General features: G+C 40.3%; 1 protein-coding gene across 1 annotated transcript in view; it reads right to left on the bottom strand.

The window, feature by feature from the left end:
* The window catches only part of TBC1D5 (TBC1 domain family member 5), a 535,061-nt gene extending 519,432 nt beyond the window's left edge, over window positions 1–15,629 (bottom strand). Inside the window, exon 1 of the mRNA XM_068545866.1 lies at window positions 15,438–15,629. The gene's annotated coding sequence lies outside the window, so the exon portion shown is untranslated. The remainder of the gene's footprint in view (window positions 1–15,437) is intronic.
* Between the last annotated feature and the right edge of the window lie 9,639 nt (window positions 15,630–25,268).

The raw sequence follows: 25,268 nt of genomic DNA, 5'->3' as shown, positions 1-25,268 counted from the left end.
CAGAGTACAGGGGAGGCAGAAGAAGAAGACACAAGACTAAGAAATAGATGATGGAGACCACAGTCAGCCCATCTTATAAGCGGGTTCCCTGCATATTCCATCCATGGTTGGTTGAATCTGTGGATGCAGAACCTGCCAATATGTGGGCAGACTGCAAGTAACTCGTGCATCTGTGGACTTCAATATCTGCTGGGGGTCCTGGAACCAACCCCTGATAGATACTGAGGCAGGACTGCATTGAAGGGTTTTACGCTATAGTGTAAGAGAATCAGACGAGAGCTTAGAAAGATCATCAGGCTACAGGGACACCAATGAGACAACCTTACAGAAACATAAGCAAGAGCTGATGATCTAGACATCCAAAGTTGATATACCAGAGTAGAAGTAGTGGGGATAAACAGACATTGGATTCAAGAGGTAGAATCCACAGAGCTTGATGCCTTTATGTGAGGATTTGGGAAAAGGGAATAAAGTGTGTCTGCCAGGTTTCTGGCTTTGAACAACTAGAGAGATGGAGGTACCAACCAGTGAGATAATAAACTTGGGAGGGGGAATAGGTTTTCTAAGAAAAGATGGTAAATTCAGTTGCACACATACTGAAATTGAGCTTTCTGTGGGCCACCCAAAAGTGGAGTTATCCAATAGGCAATGGGGTCCCCAGGTCTAAAGCCCAGGGAAGAAATCGGTTGGAGACCTAAGATAACAGACTCTTCAGAAACCTGTTCTCTCTTTGTAACACTAATCTCTCTCTGTGTCCTCTGGAGTCCACAACCACCCAGCTACAACTCTACAATCCTCTCGCAATTTGTCTTTATAAAGTATGTCTCTCTCATTTTGTTAACGCTTCTAAAACAGTGGTTTTATTTTATGAGGAAACCTAAGTTTAATCAATGTCTTGCCATACCCTTTGCATGATAGGATGCATGGTGGCCACTGGTCAGGGCATTTTGCAGTAGTTTTAGTGACAATAAGGAAGGAAATCAGAGGGACTGCTCAGGACTACTTCTCAGACTACTACATCTGTATTCCGGATCAAAGTAAAAAGGAGGTAGGGGAGCTACTGTATGAAAGAAAGAAAGAAAACAAAGTATATCTGGAGAATTAAATAAGAAGCCAGAAAATCATTAAAAAGGGCAAAATTGAAGAAGCCCAGAAAAATAATCAGAAATCAGAAAAGGGGCCAGAGAAGGAAGAGCTGGCATATCAGGCACTTCCCCATGCCTGCCTCTCCCATTCCGCCCCACCTTCACTGCCTCCTCGTCTACAGATCACTTCCCAAAGGCCTCCACTACACTCAGTTTTGAAAATCACAGGCTTTGGGTTGGAGAACTTTAAATGGACCATAGCTTGAAAAGAAAACTCACCATGAGGAGTAGGAAATTATACCACCTGACCAGGAAAAGAAACTCATGATGCTTGATACTCCAAGAAGCCCACACGATGTACAATTTGATCTCTCTACAAAAATGGCTAGCTTCACATGGTATAGTTATCTACCTGGAAAAGGTAAGAGAATCAACTGAAAAGCTGTGATGATAAATAGAGTCAGAAAGTGACTGGTTACAAAATAAATACATATGAAACATCAACAGCTTTTCTATTTACCAGAAATTGTCTGGTAGCAAAAATACACACACACACACACACACACACACACGAAAATCCTATTCACAACAATAAAAAATAAAATACTGTGTGACTGACTAGAAGACCAAATGACAAAGCTACTGATATCTATGGAGAAAGAATAGGTCATTCATTAAGGAGTACTGAGAAAACTGGCTGATCAAAAACCTTAGAATTTTTTAGGGACTTCCCTGGTGGTGCAGTGGGTGAGACTCTGAGCTCTCAATGCATGGGGCCTGGGTTCGATCTCTGGTCAGGGAACTAGATCCCACATGCATGCCTCAACTAAGAGTTTGCATTCCACAACTGAGAAGCCAGCAAGCCACAACTAAGGACCCCGCATGCCACAACTAAGACCCAGCTCAACCAAAATAAATAAATTAATTTAATTTAATTTTTAAAAAGCTTAGAATTTCTTGTACCACTTCACACTATGCCATTCAACATGTTCTGGAATAACTCCAAACCCAAAATTTTAAATTTAAACTATGAAAACGGTTGAAAATATAAAATAATAGCTATATAACCATAAGGTAGGAAAAGCTCTACAAGATAAATAAAAGAAGAGCAAGATCTAACTACATAAAATGTTAAAAACTGTAAGAAAACAAAAAAAGGGGAACAGGGATAAAGTCACATATACCCAAATAAAGCTATTAAAATAAAGAAAGATAAGATAATACCCAATAACAATAGGTACAGGGCCTCTCAAACAGTTTTGTAGTAAAGGGTAAAGTGCTACAACCTTCCTGGTGGGCAATTTAGCCAAATGTAACAAAACTGTTAAATTATCTTTTGACCTGCTAATTCCACTCACCACAGTTTTTCCTAAATTAACAATAATGCACAGGCACAAAGGGACATGAGCTATCAATACAATAATATTCAGTGTATCACTTCTCATCAGAAAGATTGAGAGGAATCTAGGTTTCCAAGAATGGAGAACTACTTATAGCTCATTCATACAATGAAATAGTATGGAGTGACCAAAAAGTACATGGAAAAGTAGTAACAGAAGTAACATAAAATATTAAATGAAAAATAAATGCAAGCAACAAAATAGCAAGAATCACTTTTAGTTAAAAAAGACAGGGCTTCCCTGGTGGTGCAGTGGTTAAGAATCCACCTGCCAATGCAGGGGACATGGGTTCGAGCCCTAGTCCAGGAAGATCCCATGTGCCGCGGAGCAACTAAGCCCATGCGCCACAACTACTGAGCCTGTGCTCTAGAGCCCACAAGCCACAACTACTGAGCCCGCGTGCCACAACTACTGAAGCCCGTGCACCTAGAGCCCATGCTCCACAACAAGAGAAGCCACCGCAATGAGAAGCCCGCACAACGCAACAAGGAGGAGCCCCCACTTGCCACAACTAGAGAAAGCCCGCACAGCAATGAAGACCCGACACAGCCAAAATAATAAAATAAATTAATTTTTTAAAAATTAGGAATTATTTACATATACACATGTTCAGCTGTGTATAGCTACAATTTACATATACACAACACAGGATAAAGAAATTAAAATTAACCCTAAATTAGTTAAGAGAAATGCAGATTGGAGAAGGGAGGCAATTTATCCCAATCCTCCCTACACCGTACACATCGACCTATCAAAAAGAGCATTCTTACCACAAGATTCTTGAACTTCATGAAGAAAAAGAAGTCTACTTTAATGAATGCAGCAGACAAAAACCGACATAGTGGTACCATCTGCCCATCTCCTATCAAATCCACCTTCACCCCCAAATCCTACAAGGGATCCAGGGCAATCAATCCACTATCTCACCCCAAGATGGCAAGAGATACAGTGTTAGTACCTCCTCTTGGATTCCTGCAACAACTCCAAAGGTAGCATTCTGGGAAACTCTCAAGGGGTTGACTCTGATCCCCACTGGTTATCAGCAAACAAAATGCTTGCCTCTGCAGCCAGAGCCTGTGAGTTGGGCTCAGTCTTCACCCCAACTCCATCAGAAGGTGGGTGCATCTCCCCCAAGGTGGTCATATCAGAAGTGGCAGCTTACTTCTCACTGATCTAATTATTCTGAAGACCCCACTATTTGGAAGTGGAGACCTCATTACTTTTGGTTCAACCTTTTTATCTTACTTAGGGACAAAACGTTTAGTAACACTAAAACATAAAGCATTCCCGCATTTGTTACTTGGCTTTCTAAACTAGTACTTCTACTACAAACCTGACTTTATTTTCAGCCTCTCCAAGCATGATAACCCTCAAGAGAACTTTAAGAACTATCCAACAGTCCACGTGATTATTTTTGATCATCCATTTTTATAAAATTTCCACAATAAGCATTACTTTTTGTAATAGGAAAAAAAACACCTGTTTTCTAATGGCCATCTAGATTATCACACTGTGATTATTTGACCTAAGATATTCACCCATGGCAGCATTTTCTTTAGACCGATATACCACAGCTAGTTTACTGTAATTATCATATATAACTAAATGTAATCAATTTTAAAAAGTAAATCATTCTTCTAAATATAGACTTCATGACCCATAAAAAGGTCAAGATAAACATTCTTGTCAATACAAATTTATGAAAATTTGCAATCCTCTGTAATGACTATTTCAAATCTCTTTTGTTTCAAAAAAAGTTGTCCAATAACCACCTTTCCTGGGCAATTGAGTTAAAAAAATAATAAATCTGCATTTATTAAATATTTTCATTGAGTCAGCCACAGATACGACATGCAGCACAGAACAATGACTGAATGATATCATCTTTAGATGTTTTTCATCCAAACTAATGGACATTTAATGAGCACCTACTGCTTGCCAGGCCCTATAGATGCTAAAGATACAAAATACTAACACACAGATCCTTTATTCCAGTTCTCTGTCTACTCAAGGAGACAGGCACTATGATGAATATAAATACTAAAAAAAATATATACACACACAGACACACATACACAGACACACACAGACCCCAATCCCTTATCTCCAACTCCAAAAATCCAAAAAGCTCTAAAACCTAAAAATTATTTTCTAAGCTGTCAGAGAAACATGGCCTAACTAATGTAAGGTTTCTTATAGTCTTTTTTATTCTACTTAGTGTGAAGATGTATAATTTTGCTGGGAAAATTAATGTGTCTGATTATGGGGTGACTGCTCCTACCCACAGGAGGTTTCATGATATACAGCATATGCACCATATTAGTTTTCTAAATTCCAAAAACTTTTTACTTCTGAGACACATATGCCACCATGGGTTTCAGATAAGGGACTACAGACCAAGTTTGGAGGATGCAAAGAAAGATGAATTATTTCAAGGAGCAAACAAGTCAGTCGAGGAAGGTAAAAGTTGTAATCAGAGAAGCCTCCAGAAAAAGGTTATCTTGTTCTGGGCTTCATAACACTACACTTGAAAATTTTAAACTAATCCTTTTATACCACCACCAAAGATATCTTTTATTGTTTCTACAGCCTTACTTCCTTGTTTTGAAAGATCTGAGCTGCCAAACCATATTTATTCATATTTAAATCTCCAAAGGGATAAAATCATTACTATACCAATCTTGTATTTTCATCCAAAAAAGCACAAACTTTCTGTTTTCTTGGCCCTACAGTCTTATACCAAATAAATGTACGATTTCCATTAAGTTCATTCAAATATAGTCAGTCTTGAATATGTGGATATGATCAACCACTGCAGATTATCCACAGCAGAACATAATATCTAACACTTAAGACTGTAGCATTAGCTATGTACCAGATACTATCTAAGCACTGTATGTATATATACAGTCAGCCCTCCATATACTCTGGTTCCACATCTGCAGATTTAATCAATCATGAATCAAAGATATTCAGGGGAAAAAAAATAAAATTCCAGAAAGTCCAAAGAAACAAAACTTGAATTTGCCAGGCTCCGGCAACCATTTACATAGTACTTACATTGCATTAGGCATTATAAGTAATCTAAAGATGATCTAAAGTATGCTTAAGGATGTGTATATACTATATGCAAATATTATGCCATTTTCTATAAGGGACTTGAGCATCCACAGATTTTGGTATCCACAGGGGTCCTGGAACGAATCCCCTGCCAATACCAAGGGACAACTGTTTATCTACATGTATGTCTTATATACACACACACACACACACACGTGTGTATGTAACATTTATATATATAATAAGAACAGCATAGGTATAATACATATATTACATGTGTTTATGTGTATACACACACATATACATACACATATAATCATTTAATCCTCAAAACAACTTTGTGAGGTAGTTTCTATCATTATCCTCATTTTAAAGATGAGAAAAGTGAGGCACTGTGAGGCTAAGTAACTGGCCAGCATGGCATTATGAGAGACATCACAACAGAGAACAAGCATGGAGAAAACATTTATAACACAGATTTGCTGTTATACTGACTTCCTTCTCAAACTTACTATTATCCCAGTTAATAGAAAATTAATGCCACTGGAATTAGCCTCAGGCCCTCCCCCATCTCTTTCCCCTCCCCCAACTGCCCCCATTCACAACCTCTCAGTTCTCAAATTCTAGTACACAAACTGCATAGCACTGCCATTTTAATGATCTGTCCACGTTAAGAGAAATGTTTTAGACCAGGTGTACAAGCACCATTCCTCAGACTGGGCTGATGTGGGATAAAGTTTTCAGTGGTCTGAGACAGAAAGCGGGTGGGGAACAGACAATATATATATTTTTATGAAACACAAATTATTCAACTTAAAATACCATTCTTCATTCTAAGGTTGTCATTCTTACCTTCTCAGTGTTGAATATGATAATGATGACCAACGTTTAGTTTCTTATTGTCGTTACTGGCCAAATAAAAAGTCAATAACCCAGTCAATCCCCCTCAAAATCCTAAATGTTAGAATAACAAACATAAATAAATCTACCATCTGTGCATAGAGGGGGAGGGGAGGGGAGGGGAGACAGTCATAGGCAAGAAATGAAGGACTCAAAACTTGCAGGTTCAAAAGGAAACAGACACCACTTTCACTTTTAACAGTGACATACAAACTTAAGAGACCAGTCCAGTAAACAAGTGCAAACAAAATAAACCGTTGCAAATTTCAATGTCTTATTCAGAAAAGATTACAATCATTGAGGCTATTCTTCATTTTGAAGTGGGATAAAATGGGGGGAATTTAAAAAAGAATGACAAATTTGAATTTTAAAATGAAAGTCAAGCTCGATAATTCTCAACAGTACTAGGAAAAGGGGATTTAAAAGAGTATCATTCATTTATTTTCTTCCAAAACACAACAAAGAGAAGACTTTTAAAAGCATGGACTCTAGAGTCAGCCAGAATCCCAGCTCTGTGCTGGCATGTGACTTTTACCCTTTCTGCTTTAGTTTCCTTCGAGGTTGGTGTGAGGATTAAATGAATTAAGACACATAAAGTGCTTAGAACAGTGCCTGGCACTTAGTAAGTGCTTCAAAAGTACTGTCATACACGAATCCACCCACAGGTGGGCTGGCACTAGCCCCAGGACCCAGACTCACCCACCACTGGATGGGCACCAGCCCCAGGATGCCTTGGGCCCCAGCCCCACCCACCAGCAGGCCAACATGAGCTTCAGGACAACCCAGAAGCCACAGCCAGATGTGTCAGGAACCACCCCCAGCCCAACAGCAGGCAGACACCAGCTCTAGGACCCCCAAGGCCCTGCAGCCGGAGAACCTGGAACCTGGCTCCATCCATCAGCAGCCCAGGACTAGTCCCAGGAGCCCCTAGGCCCCAACCCCACTCATCAGCAGGTTGACCCAAGCTCCAAGACACCTTGGACCCCTCAGCCAGCCACCCTGCAATCCAGCCTCACTCACCAGGGCCAACAGCAGCCCTGAAACACCTCAGACACCACAGCTACCCATGTCAGGGACTGGCCCTGCCCACCAGCAAACAGACTCTAGTGCTAGGACCCCCTGGACCTACACCCACCCCAGAACCCAGCTCTGCCCACCTACCAATCAGCACTAGCTGCAGTACCCCCCAGGAACCCACAGCCAGCTGTCTCATGACCCAGCCCCACCAACGAGACCAGGGGCCAGCCATACCTACCAGACCACCAATAGCAGTCAGCCTGCCACAATAGAAGGACCCACACAGCCCACACAGGTGGGCCCTAGAACATATAGTTCTGGTAACTAGAGGGGAGTGCACTGCTGGGAAACATAGGATGTCTCCTACAAAAGACCTCTTCTCCAAGATCATGAAATGTAACCAACCTACCAGATACACAGAAATAAAAATAGCAAACTAGGCAAAATAAGATGACAGAAGAATATATTCCAAACAAAGGAACAAAATAAAACCCCAGAAGAAGAACTAGCTTAAGTGAGGATAAGCAACCTACCCAATAAAAGTTCAAAGTAGTGATCAGAAAGATGATCAAATAACTCCAGATAAGACTAAATAAACAGAATGAGAAGTTAGAAGTTTTTAACAAAGAGTTGGAAAATATAAAGAAGAACCAAACAGAGATGAAGAATACAATAACTGAAATGAAAAATAATCTAGAAGGAATCAACAGTAGACTAAATGATACAGAGAAACGGATCAGTGAGCTGGAAAACAGAGTAGTGGAAATCACTGAAGCTAAACAGAAAAAAGAAAAAACAAAAAGAAGTGAGGAAAGTTTAAGAGACTTCTGGGACAACATCAAGTGTACTAACATTCACATTAAAGGGGTCCCAGATGGAGAAGAGAGAAAGGGGCAAATAACATATTTGAAAACATAATAGCCAAAAACTTCTCTAACCTGGGAAAGGAAACAGACATCCAGGTCCAGGAAGCACAGAGAATCCTAAGCAGCATCAACCCAAAGAGGATCAAACCAAGACACACTGTATCTAAAATGGCAAAAATTAAAAATCAAGAGAGAATATTAAAAGCAGCAAGGAAAAAGCAACAAGTTACATATGAGAAAAATCTGATAAGGTTATAAGCTGACTTTTCAGCAGAAATATTGCAGGCTGGGAAGAAGTGGCACAATATTAACAGTTAAAATGATGAAAGGAAAAAACCTACCATCAACACTCTTCCTGCCAAAGCTATCATTCAGATTTGATGGAGAGATCAAAAGTTTTACAGGCAAGCAAAAGCTAAAAGAGTTCAACCTCACTAAACTGGCTTTACAAGAAATGTTAAAAGGACTTGTCTAAGTGAAAAATAAAGGGCCACAACTAGAAATATGAAAATTACAAAAGGAACACTCATTGGTAAAGGCAAATATACAGTAAAGGTAGTCAATCAACCACTTATAAAGCTAGTAGAAAAGTAAAAGGACAAAACTTGTAAAAACAGCCACAACAAATACTTAAGGGATACACAAAACAAACGGATGTAAAATATGATGTCAAAAACGGTAAACTGGGGGAAGGGGTTAAAAATGTACGGTTGTTAAAACACATTTGAACCTAAAAGATCATCAACTTAAAACAATCATAACTATATAGATATATAGATATAAATATATATGATGAACATATATATGTATATATACATATACACACACATAAACCTCATGTTAATCACAAACCAAAAATCTATACTAAATACACATGCAAAAAAGAGAAAGGAATCCAAAAATAACACTATAGATAGTCACCAAATCAAAAGGAGAAAAAAGGAACAAATAAATTATGAAAATAACCAGAAAACAATTACAAAACAGCAGTAAGTACACACCTATCAATAATTACTTTAAATGTAAATGGACTAAATGCTCCAATCAAAAGACAAAGAGTGACTGAATGGATATAAAATAAGACCCATATATATGTTACCTAAAAAGAGACTCACTTCAGATGTAAAGACACACACAGACTAAAAGTTAGGGGGATGAAAAAAGGTACTCCATGCAAATGGAAACCAGAAATAAAAAAGAAGTTACAAATGACACCACAGAAATAAAAAGGATCATAAAAGATTACTATGAACAACTGTACACCAATAAATGGACAACCTAGAAGAAATGGACAAATTCTTAGAAAGGTACAATCTCCCAAGACTGAACCAAGAAGAAATAGAAAATATGAATAGACCAATTAGCAGTAATGAAGTTGAATCAGTAATTTTAAAAACTTCCAACAAACAAAAGTCCAAGGACCAGATGCGTTCACAGATGAATTCTTCCAAAAACTCAGAGAAGAGTTAACACTTATCCTTCTCAAACTATTCCAAAAAATTGCAGAGGACGGAACACTTCCAAACCCATTCTATGAAGCCAGCATCACTCTGATACCAAAGTCAGACAAAGATACACAAAAAAAGAAAATTACAGACCAATATCACTGATGAACATACATGCAAAAATCCTCAACAAGATATTAGCAAATCAAATCCAACAATACATTAAAAGGACCATACATCATGATCAAGAGGAATTTCTTCCAGGAATGCAAAGATGGTTCAATATCTGCAAATCCATTAATGGGATATACCACATTAACAAGCTGAAGTACAAAAATCATACAATCATCTCAATAGGTCCAGAAAAGCCTTGTGACAAAATTCAACATCCATTTTTGATAAAAACTCTCAAAAAAGTGGGTAGAGAGGGAACATACATCAACATAATAAAGGCCATAAATGACAAGCCCACAGCCAACATCACACTCAACAGTGAAGAAAGCATTTCCTCTAAGATCAGGAACAAGACAAGGATGCCCACTCTCAACACTTTCATTCAACACAGTACTGGAACTTTTATTCAACGTAGTATTGGAAGTCCTAGCTACAACAATCAGACAAGAAAAACAAAATAAAAGGAATCCAAATTAGAAAGGAAAAAGTAAAACTGTCACTGTCTGCGGATGACATGACACTATCCATAGAAAATCCTAAAGATGCCACCAAAGAACTACTAGAACTCATCAAGGATTTGGTAAAGTTGCAGAATACAAAATTAATATACAGAAATCTGCTGCATTTCTATATATAACAAACTATCAGAAAGAAAAATTAAGTAATAAATTAATCACATTTATAATCACATCAAAAAGAATAAAATATATTGGAATAAATCTAAGGAAGTAAGAGATCTAGACTCAGAAAACTATCAGATACTGATGAAAGAAATCAAAGACAACACAGATAGATATACTGTGTTCATGGATTGGAGGAAGTAATATTGTTAAAATGGCCATGCTACCCAAGGCAACCTGCAGATTCAATGCAATCCCTATCAAAATACCAGGGGCATTTTTCACAGAACTAGAATAATTCTAATATTTGGATGGAAACATAAAAAAACCCAAATAGCCAAAATAATCTTGAGAAAGAAGAACAGAGCTGTAGGTATCATGCTCCCTGATTTCAAACTATATTACAAAGCTACATTAATCAAAACAGGATGGTACTGTCACAAAAACAGACACAAACATTAATGGAACAAAATAAAGAGCCCAGAAATGAACCCATACTTACATGTGCAATTAATCTACAACAAAGGAGGCAAGAATATACAATGGGGAAAAGACAGCCTCTTCAATAAATGATGTTGGGGAAACTGAACAGCTACATGCAAAAGAATCAAGCTGGACTACTCTCTCACACCATGCAGAAAAATACATTCAAAATGGATTAATGACTTAAATGTAAGACCTGAAACCATAAAACTTCTTAAAGAACACCTAAGTAGTAAGCTCTTTGACATCAATCTTAGTAATATTTTTTAGGGTATGTCTCCTCAGGCAAGGAAAACAAAAGTAAAATTAACAAATGGGACTACATCAAACTTAAGAACTTTTGCACAGCAATGGAAACGATTAATAAAATGAAAAGGCTGCCTACTGAATGGGAGAAGCTATTTCCAAATCATGTATCTGATAAGGGGTTAATATCCAAAATATAAAAAGAACCCAAACAATTCAATATCAAAAAACAAACAACCTGATTGAAAAATGTGCAGAGGATCTCAACAGACATTTTTCCAAAGAATATATAGCCAACAGGCAAATGAAAAGATGCTCAACATCACTAATCATCAGGGAAATGCAAATCAAAACCACATTGAGATATCACCTCACACCTGTCAGAATAGCTATTATCAACAAGACAACAAATAACAAGTGTTGGTGAGGATGTGGAAAAAAGGGAACCCTTGTGCACTATTGGTGGGAATGTGAATCGGTGCAGCCACTATGGAAAACAGTATTGAGAGTTCTCAAAAAATTAAAAATAAAATTACCAAAGTTCCAGCAATGCCACTCCTGGGTATTTATATGAAGAAAACAAAAACACTAATTAGAAAAGATATATGTACCTCTATATTTATTGCAACATTATTTACAATAGCCAAGATATGAAAGCAACCTAAGTGTCCATCAATAGATGGATAAAGAAGATGTGGGGTGTGTGTGTGTATACACACACACACACACACACAAAATGCAATATTACTCAGCCATAAAAAAGAATGAAATCTTGCCATTTGCAACAACATGGATGGACCTATAAGGTATTATGCTAAGTGAAATGAGTCAGAAAGACAAATACCGTATGATTTCACTTATATGTGAAACCTAAAAAACAAATGAACAAACATAACAAAATTGAAACAGTTATATATACAGAGAACAAATAGGTGGTTGCGAGAGAGGTGGGAGGAGGAATGAAATAGGTGAGGGGGATTAAGAGGTACAAATTTCCAGCTGCAAAATAAATGAATCACAGGTATAAAATGTACAGTGTGAGGAATATAGTCAATAACTATGTAACAGCTTTGTAGGATGATAAATTGTAACTAGATGTTGTGTAATAGGAAATAACAGTGTTGTGGGTCAATTATACTTCAAAAACTAACTCACAGAAAAAGAGATCAGGACCTAGAGACTATCATACAGAGTGAAGTAAGTCAGAAAGAGAAAAACAAATACCATATGCTAACACACATATGTGGAATCAAAAAAAAAAAAAAAACAATGGTTCTGAAGAACCTAGGGGCAGGACAGGAATAAAGACGCAGATGTAGAGAATGGACTTGAGGACGTGGGGAGGGGAAAGGGTAAGCTGGGACAAAGTGAGAGAGTGGCACTGACATATATACACTACCAAATGTACAATAGATAGCTAGTGGGAAGCAGCCACATAGCACAGGGAGATCAGCTTGGTGCTTTGTGACCACCTAGAGGGGTGGGATAGGGAGGGTGGGAGGGAGACGCAAGAGGGAGGAGATATGGGGATATATGTATACATATAGCTGATTCACTTTGTTATACAGCAGAAACTAACACACCATTGTAAAGCAATTATATTCCAATAAAGATGTTAAATAAATAAATAAATAAATATAAATAAATACATAAATAAATATAATAAGAAAAAGAGATCAAATTTGCGGTTAACAGAGCCAGAGGTGGAGGGAGGGGGAGTTGGATGAAGGCAGACGAAAGGTACCAACTTCCAGTTATGAGATAAATAAGTACAAGGGATGTAACATAAAACATGATAAACATAATTAACACTGTTTTACGTTGCATATGAAAGTTAAGAGCTGTTAAAAAGTTGTTAAATCCTAAGAGTCCTCATCACAAGGAAAAAAATTTTCTTCTATTTCTTTAGTATCTATATGAAATAATGGATGTTCACTAAACTTATCATAATAATCATTTCATGATGTAAGCCAAATCATTATGCTCCACACCTTAAACTTATATAGAGTGCTATATATCAATTATATCTCAATAAAACTGGAAGAAAAAAAGTACTGTCATATTATTTAACATGAAAAACAATGGTGAAGTAAGAACTAGAATGAAGACTATAAAAATTACGATGCTAAAAGTAGTTGATGTTATACTGCCATAAACGTTTTCAAAACTTAAGTACAACCATTTTTATGTATATGAAGTATGAATATATGAAGTTACGTGTGACACTTTTCAACTTACTTTTTTTAAACATAAACTTTTCAATTTACATTTTTTAAAATTTAGGAAAAAAATCGACAGGTGGAGACCCTATATTGTTTACAAGTTTGCTTCCAAGGCTCAGGAATGCACTACTCAACTGAGGCTGCATTTGAACGGGTGACAGAAAGAGCAACACACTCAATACGTTCACCAATAAAAGAAACTTTCAAGAGTATGATGCATAGCCTTTATGTTGATAAAAATCCAACTACCCATTGCTGAGCAAGTCCTTCAGTTAGAAGTCCACCAAGCTTCCATGGAATATTCGCAGGCCAAGTGATGTAGGCACCACACAGCATGCACACGTGGTACCTGCACTCTTCCTAGTTGAGGGAGTTCTCCCAGTTCCGCTATCACCTCCCCTGGGACCTGGACTTAGCTTACTCTGCATAAGGGATTTCCCTAAGGCAAGCTCTCTCAGTTCATCCTGCCATGTGTCTCTTATCTCAAGCCACCTCTACACCAAACGTGAATTATTAAAACGCACTTGTTCATTGATACACTTTCTTTCTTAGCAAACAAGTAATCTACATCTTTGCTACTCCAGCCGCAGGTAGGAGCTTATAAGAAATAAAGAATACCAAGCTGCATCACAGATCTACTGAATCAGGATTTGCATATTTAAACAGGAGCCCCAAGGGATTCCTAGGCACACTGAAGTTTGAGAAGAACTGCTCTACAGGACTCTACTGCAGATAGCTGTAAAAATTAAAAATGCTCCAGTTTACAACTGAATTTAGAGATAAGATGTGAAAACTACCAAGACGTAGAATCAGAAAAGCTCCTTAAGAGAATTAACCAACACATAAATGAATTTCTTTATCACTGATACCAAAGGTGCTCAAAGGTTTACTTTCAACAGTGTAACAGCGCACGCTCATAATATATAGGGACTACATAATCATATATTGGGGCTATATTTTGTGGTACAAAGAATACAAAAGAATGACTGGGTCTAGAAGTTTCAGCGCAATCCGGCCCAAAGGTGTGCAACCTGCATTCTAAAATTTTGGGAGTCAGAATTCGACGTTGACAAGTGAAAACTCTTTCCAGATAATTATTCAGAAAAAAAATCTAAAAGATGTGAACTTTAAACATAAATCATATCCTGGAAGTAAAACTACTTAATAGCTACTGAACAAACTCTAGGTCACTTGTAGAATCAGGAAATTGTTTTGGAGGTTGGTGCTCCTTTTTCCAGGAAAGCGGGGGGGGGGGGGGAGCCGTTAAAAAAAAAAAAAAAAATCAATGTTCACCCTCTGCAAAGTTTTTCTCATATCCGGAACGGCCTCAACTTGCATGTTCCTACAGGTGAAAAAACTCAAGTCGTACTCAAACAAGGTCACGTTTCCATCTTGAAAAGTGAAAGGCTTTTTTCTCTTCTCAAGGCTGCACTTTAAAACATTTGGGGATTTCGGGTCCGTTTGGCTTCCGGCCCGCGAAGGAAGCGTGCTGCCCGGGGCTGAAATGAACAGGGAAATCTACCAAGTAGGAAGTGGAGCCCGGGTCCGGCCACCAGGCTCTGCCTTCTCGCTGCAGGGGGCCCTGCGGCCGGGACCCCAAGGGGCAGGCAGGCAGCAGGCTGGGGAACAGCCCCCCGGCCTCGCCGCCCCGCAGCGAAAGAGCCTACTCTCCCGCCACCCAACCCCCGCCCGCCCGGGATGCGCACACGCGGAGGGCGCTGCGAGTCCCCGTCCGCGGCGGCGGCGGCAGCACCACAGGCCTGCCAGGGAGGCGGCGGCGGAGCGAGGGGAGGCGGGACTCGTCCTGAGAGTCTGAGGGGAGACCGGGGCGGGAGCGTCTGCATGTGGGGGCTGCGCTGGAGGAAGGCGGAGGCGCTCAGGGGGCCCGGGCTGCTTTACGATTATCATCATTATTTTACCTGTGGCGCAGGAGGGCTCCCCAGCTCCTACTCCCTGAATCCTCCTCCTCCTCCTCCCCTCCTCTTTCTCTCTCCCTCAGTCTCTGCCGGGCGCTCGTGGTGCCGGCCGGGCCGGACCCGACCAGATAGAGAACAGGGCGGGAGGGGGTGGCGGCGGCGGTGACCAGCGGCCACGTGACCACGCCCGCGCCGTAACGGCGGCCGCCTCCTGCCTCGCGCCCTCCCCGCGCTCCACCTCTAATAACCCCGCGGCTCGCGCGCCCAGGACGCTGGTGCGCAGGCGCCCGCCGGGGCCCGAAGACTGCGCGGGCGCGACGCGCTTGCTCTCGGGGCCGGGCCTGTGGGGCCCCGCGAGGCGCGAGGCGGGGAGGGAGCCGTGGGCCGAGCCCTCCTCCGCTGCCGCTAGAGCGCATGCGCGGGATGGCCTTTTTTTTTTTTTTTTTTTTTTTTTTTTTTTTTTTTTTTTCCCCTTTCCCTTCCTTCCCCTTTCCCTCTCTCCCTTCCACACCCCCTCTCCGCCATCGCGCAGCTGGAGGCTGGGACTCTACCCCAGGACTTAGACCCTCACACTCACCACCACTGTCTTCCCAGGGTGGGACCTTCTGAGAGGCTGGCCCTCCTGCTTAAGAATTTACATTTCCTTGTTGCAGCTGAGTGGACTCCTATTCATGCTTCAAGACCCAACCAATATGTCACTTCCTCTGTGAAACGTACCCCACTCTACTTTGGAGGAGTCACTAGCATTTTGTGCATACCAACTTAAGTATAGTCCATGGAGAAATAATACATAACAGTTATTTTTTACAAACCACAGTGCTAGGCTTGCATTTTATGTTACCTCATAACCTAGGGCAGTATGTGTCTTTAGCATGATGGTACCTCGGCAAAGGTCGGATGACTGACTATCCGAATGCAGACATGCCTAAATGCTGTGGCTTGTTGTCCTCCACTGCTTAATCATGATTTACACAGCGCAGTGCCAGTGCCGTTTTGCTTGTTTCCCCAATATGAAAGCCTTTGAATGGTAATGCTTTGAATGGTAATGCTAATTAGAGTGGTAAATGCTTCACCTAGTTAAAAAGATTTATGGTCTTTTATTAACCTATCTTCACAAAGAGCCCAATGGAAATCGATACTGTTGAGTCCAGAAAAAGGAAACCAAGGCAGAGAAAGGTCAAATTTCCAAAGGTTAGCTAGCTTCAGAGGAAGGTCCCTGCGTGGGAGACCTTTGTTCACAAACAAACCCTCCCCTGCATGGGAGGATTCCCTCACTTTCTGCAGACCCTTTTTGTTGCAGAAGCAGGACAGGTTATGTGAGTGCCTCGTGCCAGATTTAATGGGGGGAAAAATAATTAAAATGTAAAAACATACTAACTGGTAGTTCTGGCCAGACCAGTCATCATTACTGTTAAACTAGCGAATATTGAGATGAAGATGTTCAAGAAATAGAACTAGCAACAGAATCCCAGGAAAATGTTGGGATAAATGTTTATCAAGAAACAGCGTTGACAAGGGCTTCTGAGAAAGAGGAAAATCACAACCCAACTCTCATGTGTTTGCATTGTTGGTGGGCTCTTTTCTGCACTTACCAATGGATACACCCATGGATTGATTCCACCCAATAATTTCAGCTACCACCTCAGGTATGCTAGTAGCATTCCACTCTAAATATCTAGTCCAAGGTTCAGAATCTGTGGGACACCATTAGTTTGGTGGCCCACAATGAACCATGCCTCCACAGAAGTCATGCTCCTGTGTAATCTCTCCCCTTGAATCTGGGCTGGACCTGTCACAGCTTTAAACAACAGAATATGGCACACACACACACACACACAAATCTGTGCCAGTTCCAGGCCTAGGCCTTAAAAAAAGGCTTTGCAGTGACAACACTGAAATTTACCAGAGCCTGTACTCATGGAAAGCGAAGACTATTAAGAAATCCCACCACCAGTTTGTGTTCTGGGAAATGGCTTACGGAAAAGAACAGTCCTTACCCATAAGACTTTGATAAGACTCTTTCTGCCCCTTGGGTCCACCGTTGTGTTTATGCTGAGGCCACACTCCCCCCTGGGCTGCTCCCCATCTGACAGAGCACAGCAGGGCTACTAACACAGGATTCCTCTAATGGGCAGCTTTGGCTCAAGGATTCCCCACAGGCCTGGTCAAAACTTTCTTAGAACTGCCTGCAGTCTTGGGACTTTCTTAGTTAATCTTCCTTCCTTCCTTCCCTCTTAGCTTTTACAGGTGTCAGACCTGCATCGTGGTCTGAAGTCTCTCTCCCAAGCTCCTGCTCCCTTCCTTTTATCCTTCACTGCTATTCTCTCAATTAAACTTCTGTATATCCAATCCCATCTTGGTGTCTGCCTCCCTGAGGACCTGAACTCAAACCCACCCCCATTCTAGGATTTTTACCTGGCCCACCCTCAGGCTAGAGCTACAGGTCACAATTATGAGTCATATCAAGAAATCCAACTTCTCTCATTCTTCTGTGTTTTACATTTTGAAAACCTTTTCATCACCCAGACCCATCCATTAAAATGCAGCTAACCCCAGGTAGAGATAACAACATGCTTAAAGCCTTTCACTACTAAGAAAATAAGAAAGATTTAGAGTTATTTTGACTACAAAGATAATTAACATTGTAATAAAGACTGTTAGGCTAATAATAAAAATTACTAAAAGTATTGTAGGATAACATGGGCCATTTGGGTCTCCCCCTCCCCAGCCTGTGTTCCTGTAGCAGATACTGTGGCGGCTGTTTTTGTAGATCATAATAAGAGCTGTCTCCCACCAACCCTCGATCACCTCTCCCTTTTCCCCACCTCCAACCCCCATCAAGAACCTGAAACCAACAAGACCAATCAGCTTCTCTTTCAGAGAGAATTGAAAATTGGGATTAAAAGGTAACTAGTTAGTCTTTGTATGTAGCTGGAACTGTAACAACCCAATGGGGTAGGCCGTTTCATCAGTCACGGTCTTATCAGGACATTAGAAACCATTTCAGTTATTTACACGCAGAGAATCTAATACAGGGAATGAGTTACATGGGTGAGGAAAGAACTGAGAACCAAACAAGCTATGGGGAGGTTACCAAGAGATTAGCAGCAGCAGGGGGAACTGTACTACCCCTTAGCTGAGGAGACACAGACGTTATGGTACTAGGGCCCTAGGGCTGGGGTCATCCAATGGAATCTACACTACGGTAATACAGAGCCTGAATAGTTGTACTCAGAAGTACTTAAGGCAGCTTTCCTCAGAAGGCACTTATGAGGTGTCCCCCCTACCCCACTGACAAGCACAAGGAGTGAGACAGGGACCCTTCCTAAAGAAGGCTCATGGCTATTTGTCAGATGGGAAAAGGGATGCTTGGCAGACAGAACAATCCATGTTCACTGCATTCCTTCCATTAGTTGCTCAATACAACCTTCTTATACATAATTTCAAAATGTTCTCACCTAATGTAAAGCAACTATCCATTTACTAACCCTGTTGCCAAAGAGTCAGTATTATTAGCAGGCACAAAACCAATTGGTCAGTGTCATTAGACTTCAGTGATATTAGGTTTAAAGTCATTTTAACTCTCATCTAAATCATGTATATTATTCTGCAGAGAGCCTACCCGCCCCCCGAAAAAATGCCGAAACCAGAAATTGATTTGTCCGTAGTGTCTGCATATCGATATGTCATAGACGGCTAGCTCCTCTTCCCTGCCAAATTTATTTTCCTCTTCTTTCACTGGAATTGAGTTTTAGCCGGCCTCGTGGCCACCTGTCTAGAGACTACATTTCCCATGCTGCCTTGTAGCTGGGTTCGGCCACGTGACTTTGTTTTCATCATGGAGTGCAAGACGGGACAATGGGTACATTTCCCACGTTCCTCGCTTAAAAGAAAAGTGCTGGCCCTATACTGCCTCCTCTCCATGCATGCCACCTGGCACACGGACGTGGTGTGACCCAGCCTTCAAGACGTGGTGTGAAGAAGGTGACCCAGCCTTCAAGGTGCACAGCAGCAAGCTGCAAGGAAACCGCGTCCCTGGCTTGCTTCACGGAGAGCTGTCTCCCCAGCCTTTACTGCCCCACTACAGCTTTAAATTAGAGGGAAAGAAACTTCTACCTTATTGAAGCCACTAAACGTTTAAAATCTCTTTCTGAAAGCTGCATACCTGATACCCTACCCACTACAATATGTAAGGTGTTATATTCTGTTAACTAAATTGTTATGCAAAGAATCTCAGGAAAGACGGTCTAGATACATTTTTAAAACACAAATACGTCACTCACCCTTGGAGGAAATGACGTCAGCATTTATGGATCTATGAGGAACATCAGCTACTTTGAGACTGCAAAGCCCACGTTTGCGCCATTAAGCTTTTTATCATCACCAGAGCACCCATGCTCAAAGTTGCCCTTAAAAATCTCGGAGCATTCAGAGGCATTAGGAAGCAGTATAGGATGGAGGTTAAGTGCATAGGACCAGAAGTAGAATAGCTCAAGTCCAAACCCAGTTCCCCTTACTTGGTAACGATGTAATCTCAACCAAGTTACTAAAACTACTCAACCTCTGTGGCTTCAGTTCCATCTGTGGGATGAGGATAATGACAGTCTCTAATTTATCAGGTTGTTGTGAGCATTAATTGAGATAACCCACTATTAAGTAAGATATTTAGCACATGGTAACCATTCAATTTAAAAAATAGATATTATGTTTTTATTTTATTATTTTAAATCTTGGAGTCTCGATAAGAAAAATACGTCTGCAGTCTGTAGGAAGAGCAAATTATTCTAGATAAAGCCATAATGATTGGGATTCATTGTTTGCATGCACAAAATAGCAAATTCTGGACTTCGGACATCAAAAATCAAAGGTATTTTTTGTTGTACTGCCCCAACATCTACGAGGTATCCACTAATATGCCTAAATGGCACAGCCCTAGAAGTAACATCTTAACTTTGTTACTTTGAAAGCACCATGTCTAAAAACATTATCCTATAAGGAAAAAGAACTTATAGGAGGGAGACAATCAGTGTTAATTTTCAGTCATTTTGTGGAAAGATGTTGGAGTCATGATCACAATCATGTAAAGCCATTTCTTTGAAGCTTTTGTTCTCAGTGATAGCAATGATTTCCATTGGATTACTTACTCTTGGTCAGGTACGTACAGATGGTTCCATGGTAAACACCTCTCAACATGATTTTATGGTGTCTGTGTTCCATATGAGACCCTTTGATTTTTTTCCTGGTACAGGCTTAAAATGTGCCAAGAAAAGCAAAAATAAGCAACATGGCTTATGCCATTTATTTCCTATCCCTGTTATAATGTTTGTCCCCTCTGAGATGACCAGATGCTTGGATGTCCAACGTTGCCTAGGTGGTGAGTTCCTGAACGGTAAGTGGTATGTCTTATTCATCTCGACCCTGGCAGTGTTTTAAGTGCTTAGCATCTGGCAGGTATTCAATAAATGTTTGCTATGCTAAAAGTAAATATGTATCATATTATGGAAATCATCACCTTGCCAAATGGTTGAACAGTGTTCTACTCATCTTACTGCAGTGTGACAAATTACCACAAATGTAGTTGCTTAGAACAACATACATTTATAACCTCACAGTTTCTGCAGGTCCAGAGTCTGTGAGTAGTTTACCTAGGTTCTCTGCTTTGGGATCTCTCACCCATTTGCAGTCAAGATGTTGGCTGAGGCTGTGGTCTCACCTCAAGGCTTGACTGGGGAAAGATCTGTTTCTAGGCTTACATGGTTACTGGCAGAATTCAGTTCCATGCCAGTTGTAGGACTAAGGGCCTTAGTTTCACGCCAAGTGGACCTCTCCAAAGGGCAGCTCATCACATAGTAGCTTGCTTCATCAAAATCAGCAAGAGAGGGTTTCTTAGCAAGACAGAGGTCACAAACCTATGTAACATAGTCATGGAAGTGACATTCCCATCACCTTTACAATATATTGTTTGTTAGAAACAATTCACAAGTCCTGGGACTTCCCTGGTGGTCCAGTGGCTAAGACTCCATGCTCGCAATGCTGGGGGCCCGGGTTCTATCCCTGGTCAGGGAACTAGATCCCGCATGCCGCAACTAAAAGAGCCCGCATGCCGCAATGAAGCTCCTACACACGACAACGAAGATCCCGCATGCCGCAACTAAGACCCAGCGCAGCCAAATAGGTAAATAAATAAATAAATATTTTTTAAAAAGTCACGAGTCCCTTCCACACTTAAGGGGAGGGTATTACACAGGGCACGTATACCAGGAGGCAGGGATAACTGGGGGCTCTCCTAGAGTCTGTTCACCGCAAGCAGGGCCTTGGTACAAACAAGATACGAGTACTTGGTCCACTCAAGTGAAGAAGCTTTGTTAGGTTCACGTGTTAATTCATGAGAATGCCCAGATACTTGCTCAAATATGTAAATGCTCCAGATACATGTTGTAAAAGGAAGAGAGTATTTCACCAAAGTCCTTACAATCTGAATGGATGACTCATAACTCATCAATAGAAAATAGTTGAACCCAGAATCACCAGTCTTTTTATGCTGAATGCCCACCTAGAAGTCCTATAAAATGATGACGGAAATATGAACATTAAAGGTATGCAACATCTCTGCTACCTTGGGAGTTCCCAGCAAAAATGTCTCATGTGGACCTTGGCATGCTCCAGCTGATTCCATCCATCTGGACAGCCAGCCAAAAGCACTAAGCACTCACACAGGAAGACAAATGCATGAGAACCATCAACAATGGGAGAGATATTAATTAGCCATTGTTGCAACAATGTTCCATAACAAAGGACTCCGATATCTCAGTGACTTACAGAAGCATTTCTTTTTCTCCCGTTGGAATTGCAGGTTGGTCGCGGTTCACATGCTCTCACTTGGACTGGACTTGGCCAAACTGGGCTAGGCTGAACTCCAGGCTTTGAGCTTGAGTTCAGGTCTGTTCCACACGTCTTCTTCATTCTGAGATCAGCAGCTACACAGGGGCTGTTCATGTTCTGCTTATGCGGGTGGCAAAAGTACAAGAGGAACAAGTAGAAATATTCAGTAACTCTTAAGGCTTTAGCTCAAAACTGGCACACAAGCACTCCTGCCCATGTACTGTTGGCTAAAGCAAGTCATATGGCTGAATCCAGTATGAACGTGATGTAGAAATATACCATGCTTATCCTAGTCGGAGGCAATGCCAAGTCCTGGGAGAGGACATGGCAAATCATTCTAATACAAGGAAAGACTAAAAACTGGGGCATCTTGAATGAAGGTAAACACAAGGTAGCCAATCTTAGAATCGGGTCAATTGCCTGTGACGCTCGCATGAGCTCCCTGACTGTTGCTTTAAAAGAACAAGTCACATCATCATGTAACTAACAACTCAGTCCATTCACTGGTGCAACACTGTGCTTCCTCGATATGCGATCCTCTATAAAATCCAAAATATACATTATGGTAATATAATACAGGTAAAGATTTTACAAACACAGGGGCCTTAAAAATTATAGTTCCCATGGCAAATATAACATAGCTTTGTGTGCCCATATACTGCAAAGACAGAAGTCCTAACTATAAACAGTAATGGGAAATCATGCCTATTCAGGGATCAAGGTGATGAAAGAGTTATAGATTCAGTTAGAAAAATTACTTTGGGAATTTTGTCTTATGGATGAAGCCTCAAGTAATGTACAGCATAATACAACTGAATGTTTAATAGGTGACTGAATAATTTTCATGCAGAAATGCTGCAATGTTGTATTCCATATAAAAAGAAACACTTCTTAGATATATTATGGATAGTGCCAATATGTTATTCCTGTGTTTTGTTTCAAATTTCAGTAGTTCTCTTTAACTGATGGTTCTCCATTGGGATCTATTTCCTCATAAATGACTCGGACTCATGAACCTGGCAAATTGAACTATTATGCTTCTACTTACTTTTTAACTCACAGATCTTTCAAAGATCACATGTTTTCAGCTATTGTTTACTTGTTAAAATGGATTAGTACAGAATAACATGCAGCTTGCCATTTAACTTGGTGTATTTGAAGGACATTAGATGTTATACTATATTTAATCAATTAACTTGACATTAAATTTAAAATTCACATTGAAACACCAGAAGTTGAAATACTATTCTATCAAAAATACTTAAAGAACGTAATGCTATTCCTTCCAAATTCTGTAGTGTCATAAAAAGTGTCCCATATATAGCCAACTACTGATATCCAATTATCAATTTATGTATGCCTTAAGACATGAACAGATGCATTCCTGAAAAGCTGGACTAGGGCTAAATTCCATATATCAAACTATTCTCTCATTTAACTTCTATATCTTACGTTAAAATATTGAAAGTATACTCCTAGGGCAAAAGCCTTTAAAAGCATGTCTACAACTTGGGTTCATAAAGGGACTGTCCAGAGATGTCTGATAGGCTGGCTTATAGTTTCCTGTTAAAAGGCTCATAAAGATACAGAAAAGGAGAAAGAATAGCAATGGCACTGTAGGCAAAATTAGAGGAATACTGGCTAAAGTCCAGGCAAAATTTCAACTAACTGTTTTATTGAAGATGATGATGATGGTGGACTGAAAACATACTCTTTTTCTAAATGTATTTTATTGAAGTATAGTTGATTACAATGTTGTGTTAATTTCTGCTGTACAGCAAAGTGATTCAGTTATACACATATATATTCTTTTTCATACTCTTTTCCACTATGGTTAATCACAGGATATTGAGTAGAGTTCCCTGTGCTCTACAGTAGGACCTTGTTGATCCATCCTATATATAATAGTTGGCATCTGCTAACCCCAAACTCCCAATCCTTCCCTCCCCCACCACCCTCCCCCTTGGCAACCACAAGTCTGTTATGTTTGTGAGTCTGTTTCTGTTTTGTAGATAAGTTCATTTGTGTCATATTTTAGATTCCACACATAAGTGATATCATATGATATTTGTCTTTCTCTGACTTACTTCACTTAGTATGATCATTTCTAGGTCCATCCATGTTGCTGCAAATGGCATTATTTCATTGTTTTTGATGGCTGAGTAGTATTCTATTGTATATATGTACCACATCTTTATGCATTCATCTGTTAATGGACATTTAGGTTGTTTCTGTGTCTTGGCTATTGTAAATAGTGCTGCAATGAACATTGGGGTGCATGTATCTTTTTGAATCAGAGTTTTCTCCAGATATATATCCAGGAATGGGATTACTGGATCATATGGCAACTCTATTTTTAGTTTTTTGAGGAACCTCCATACTGTGAAAACATATTCTTAAACTACTTTCCATAAGCTCTTCCCTGTGAAACAGAATATGACAGATGATGTCAAAAACCAGGAAAAAAAATCGGCACCCCCCCTCACTGTCTGCATTTAACCTCAGCATGCAGGTACTTTGCTGACCATAAACAGCAACTGAGCCGGTGAGAGCTAAAGTTCTATCATTCCCTGTCTCGTCCCCCCACCTAATCTCAGTAGCATCCATCTCTTCATGCATTTGGAAACAGTTCCCAGAAACAACACAGCAGAAAGAGGGGTAAGTGAACAGAGACAGGTTTAATCTTGGGATTCTTAGTTAACCTAAAGAGCAGAGCTATAAATAGGATAAAGACAGAAAGGACATGAGGAAGACTGCCTGCGGGGTGAGTAGATCTTTCTCAGAGGCTACACTCTTCAAATAAGAATTGCAAACTGCTTAGCCAGAGAAACCAACATTGAGAGCAGGAGAAAAATGCAACATCAGATCAGGAGACATATATTAATGTATTAGAGCAACATTTTCAGTGGGAGCACTACTGGTTTTGGAGAAGTGGTTCTTTTTTCTGTGGGA

The sequence above is a fragment of the Eschrichtius robustus genome, chromosome 6 (genome assembly GCF_028021215.1).
Source record: "Eschrichtius robustus isolate mEscRob2 chromosome 6, mEscRob2.pri, whole genome shotgun sequence".
In the NCBI taxonomy this organism is placed as follows: Eukaryota; Metazoa; Chordata; class Mammalia; order Artiodactyla; family Eschrichtiidae; genus Eschrichtius; species Eschrichtius robustus.
Note: the sequence above shows the minus strand (reverse complement) of the source record. Positions and strands in the feature narration are given on the sequence as shown.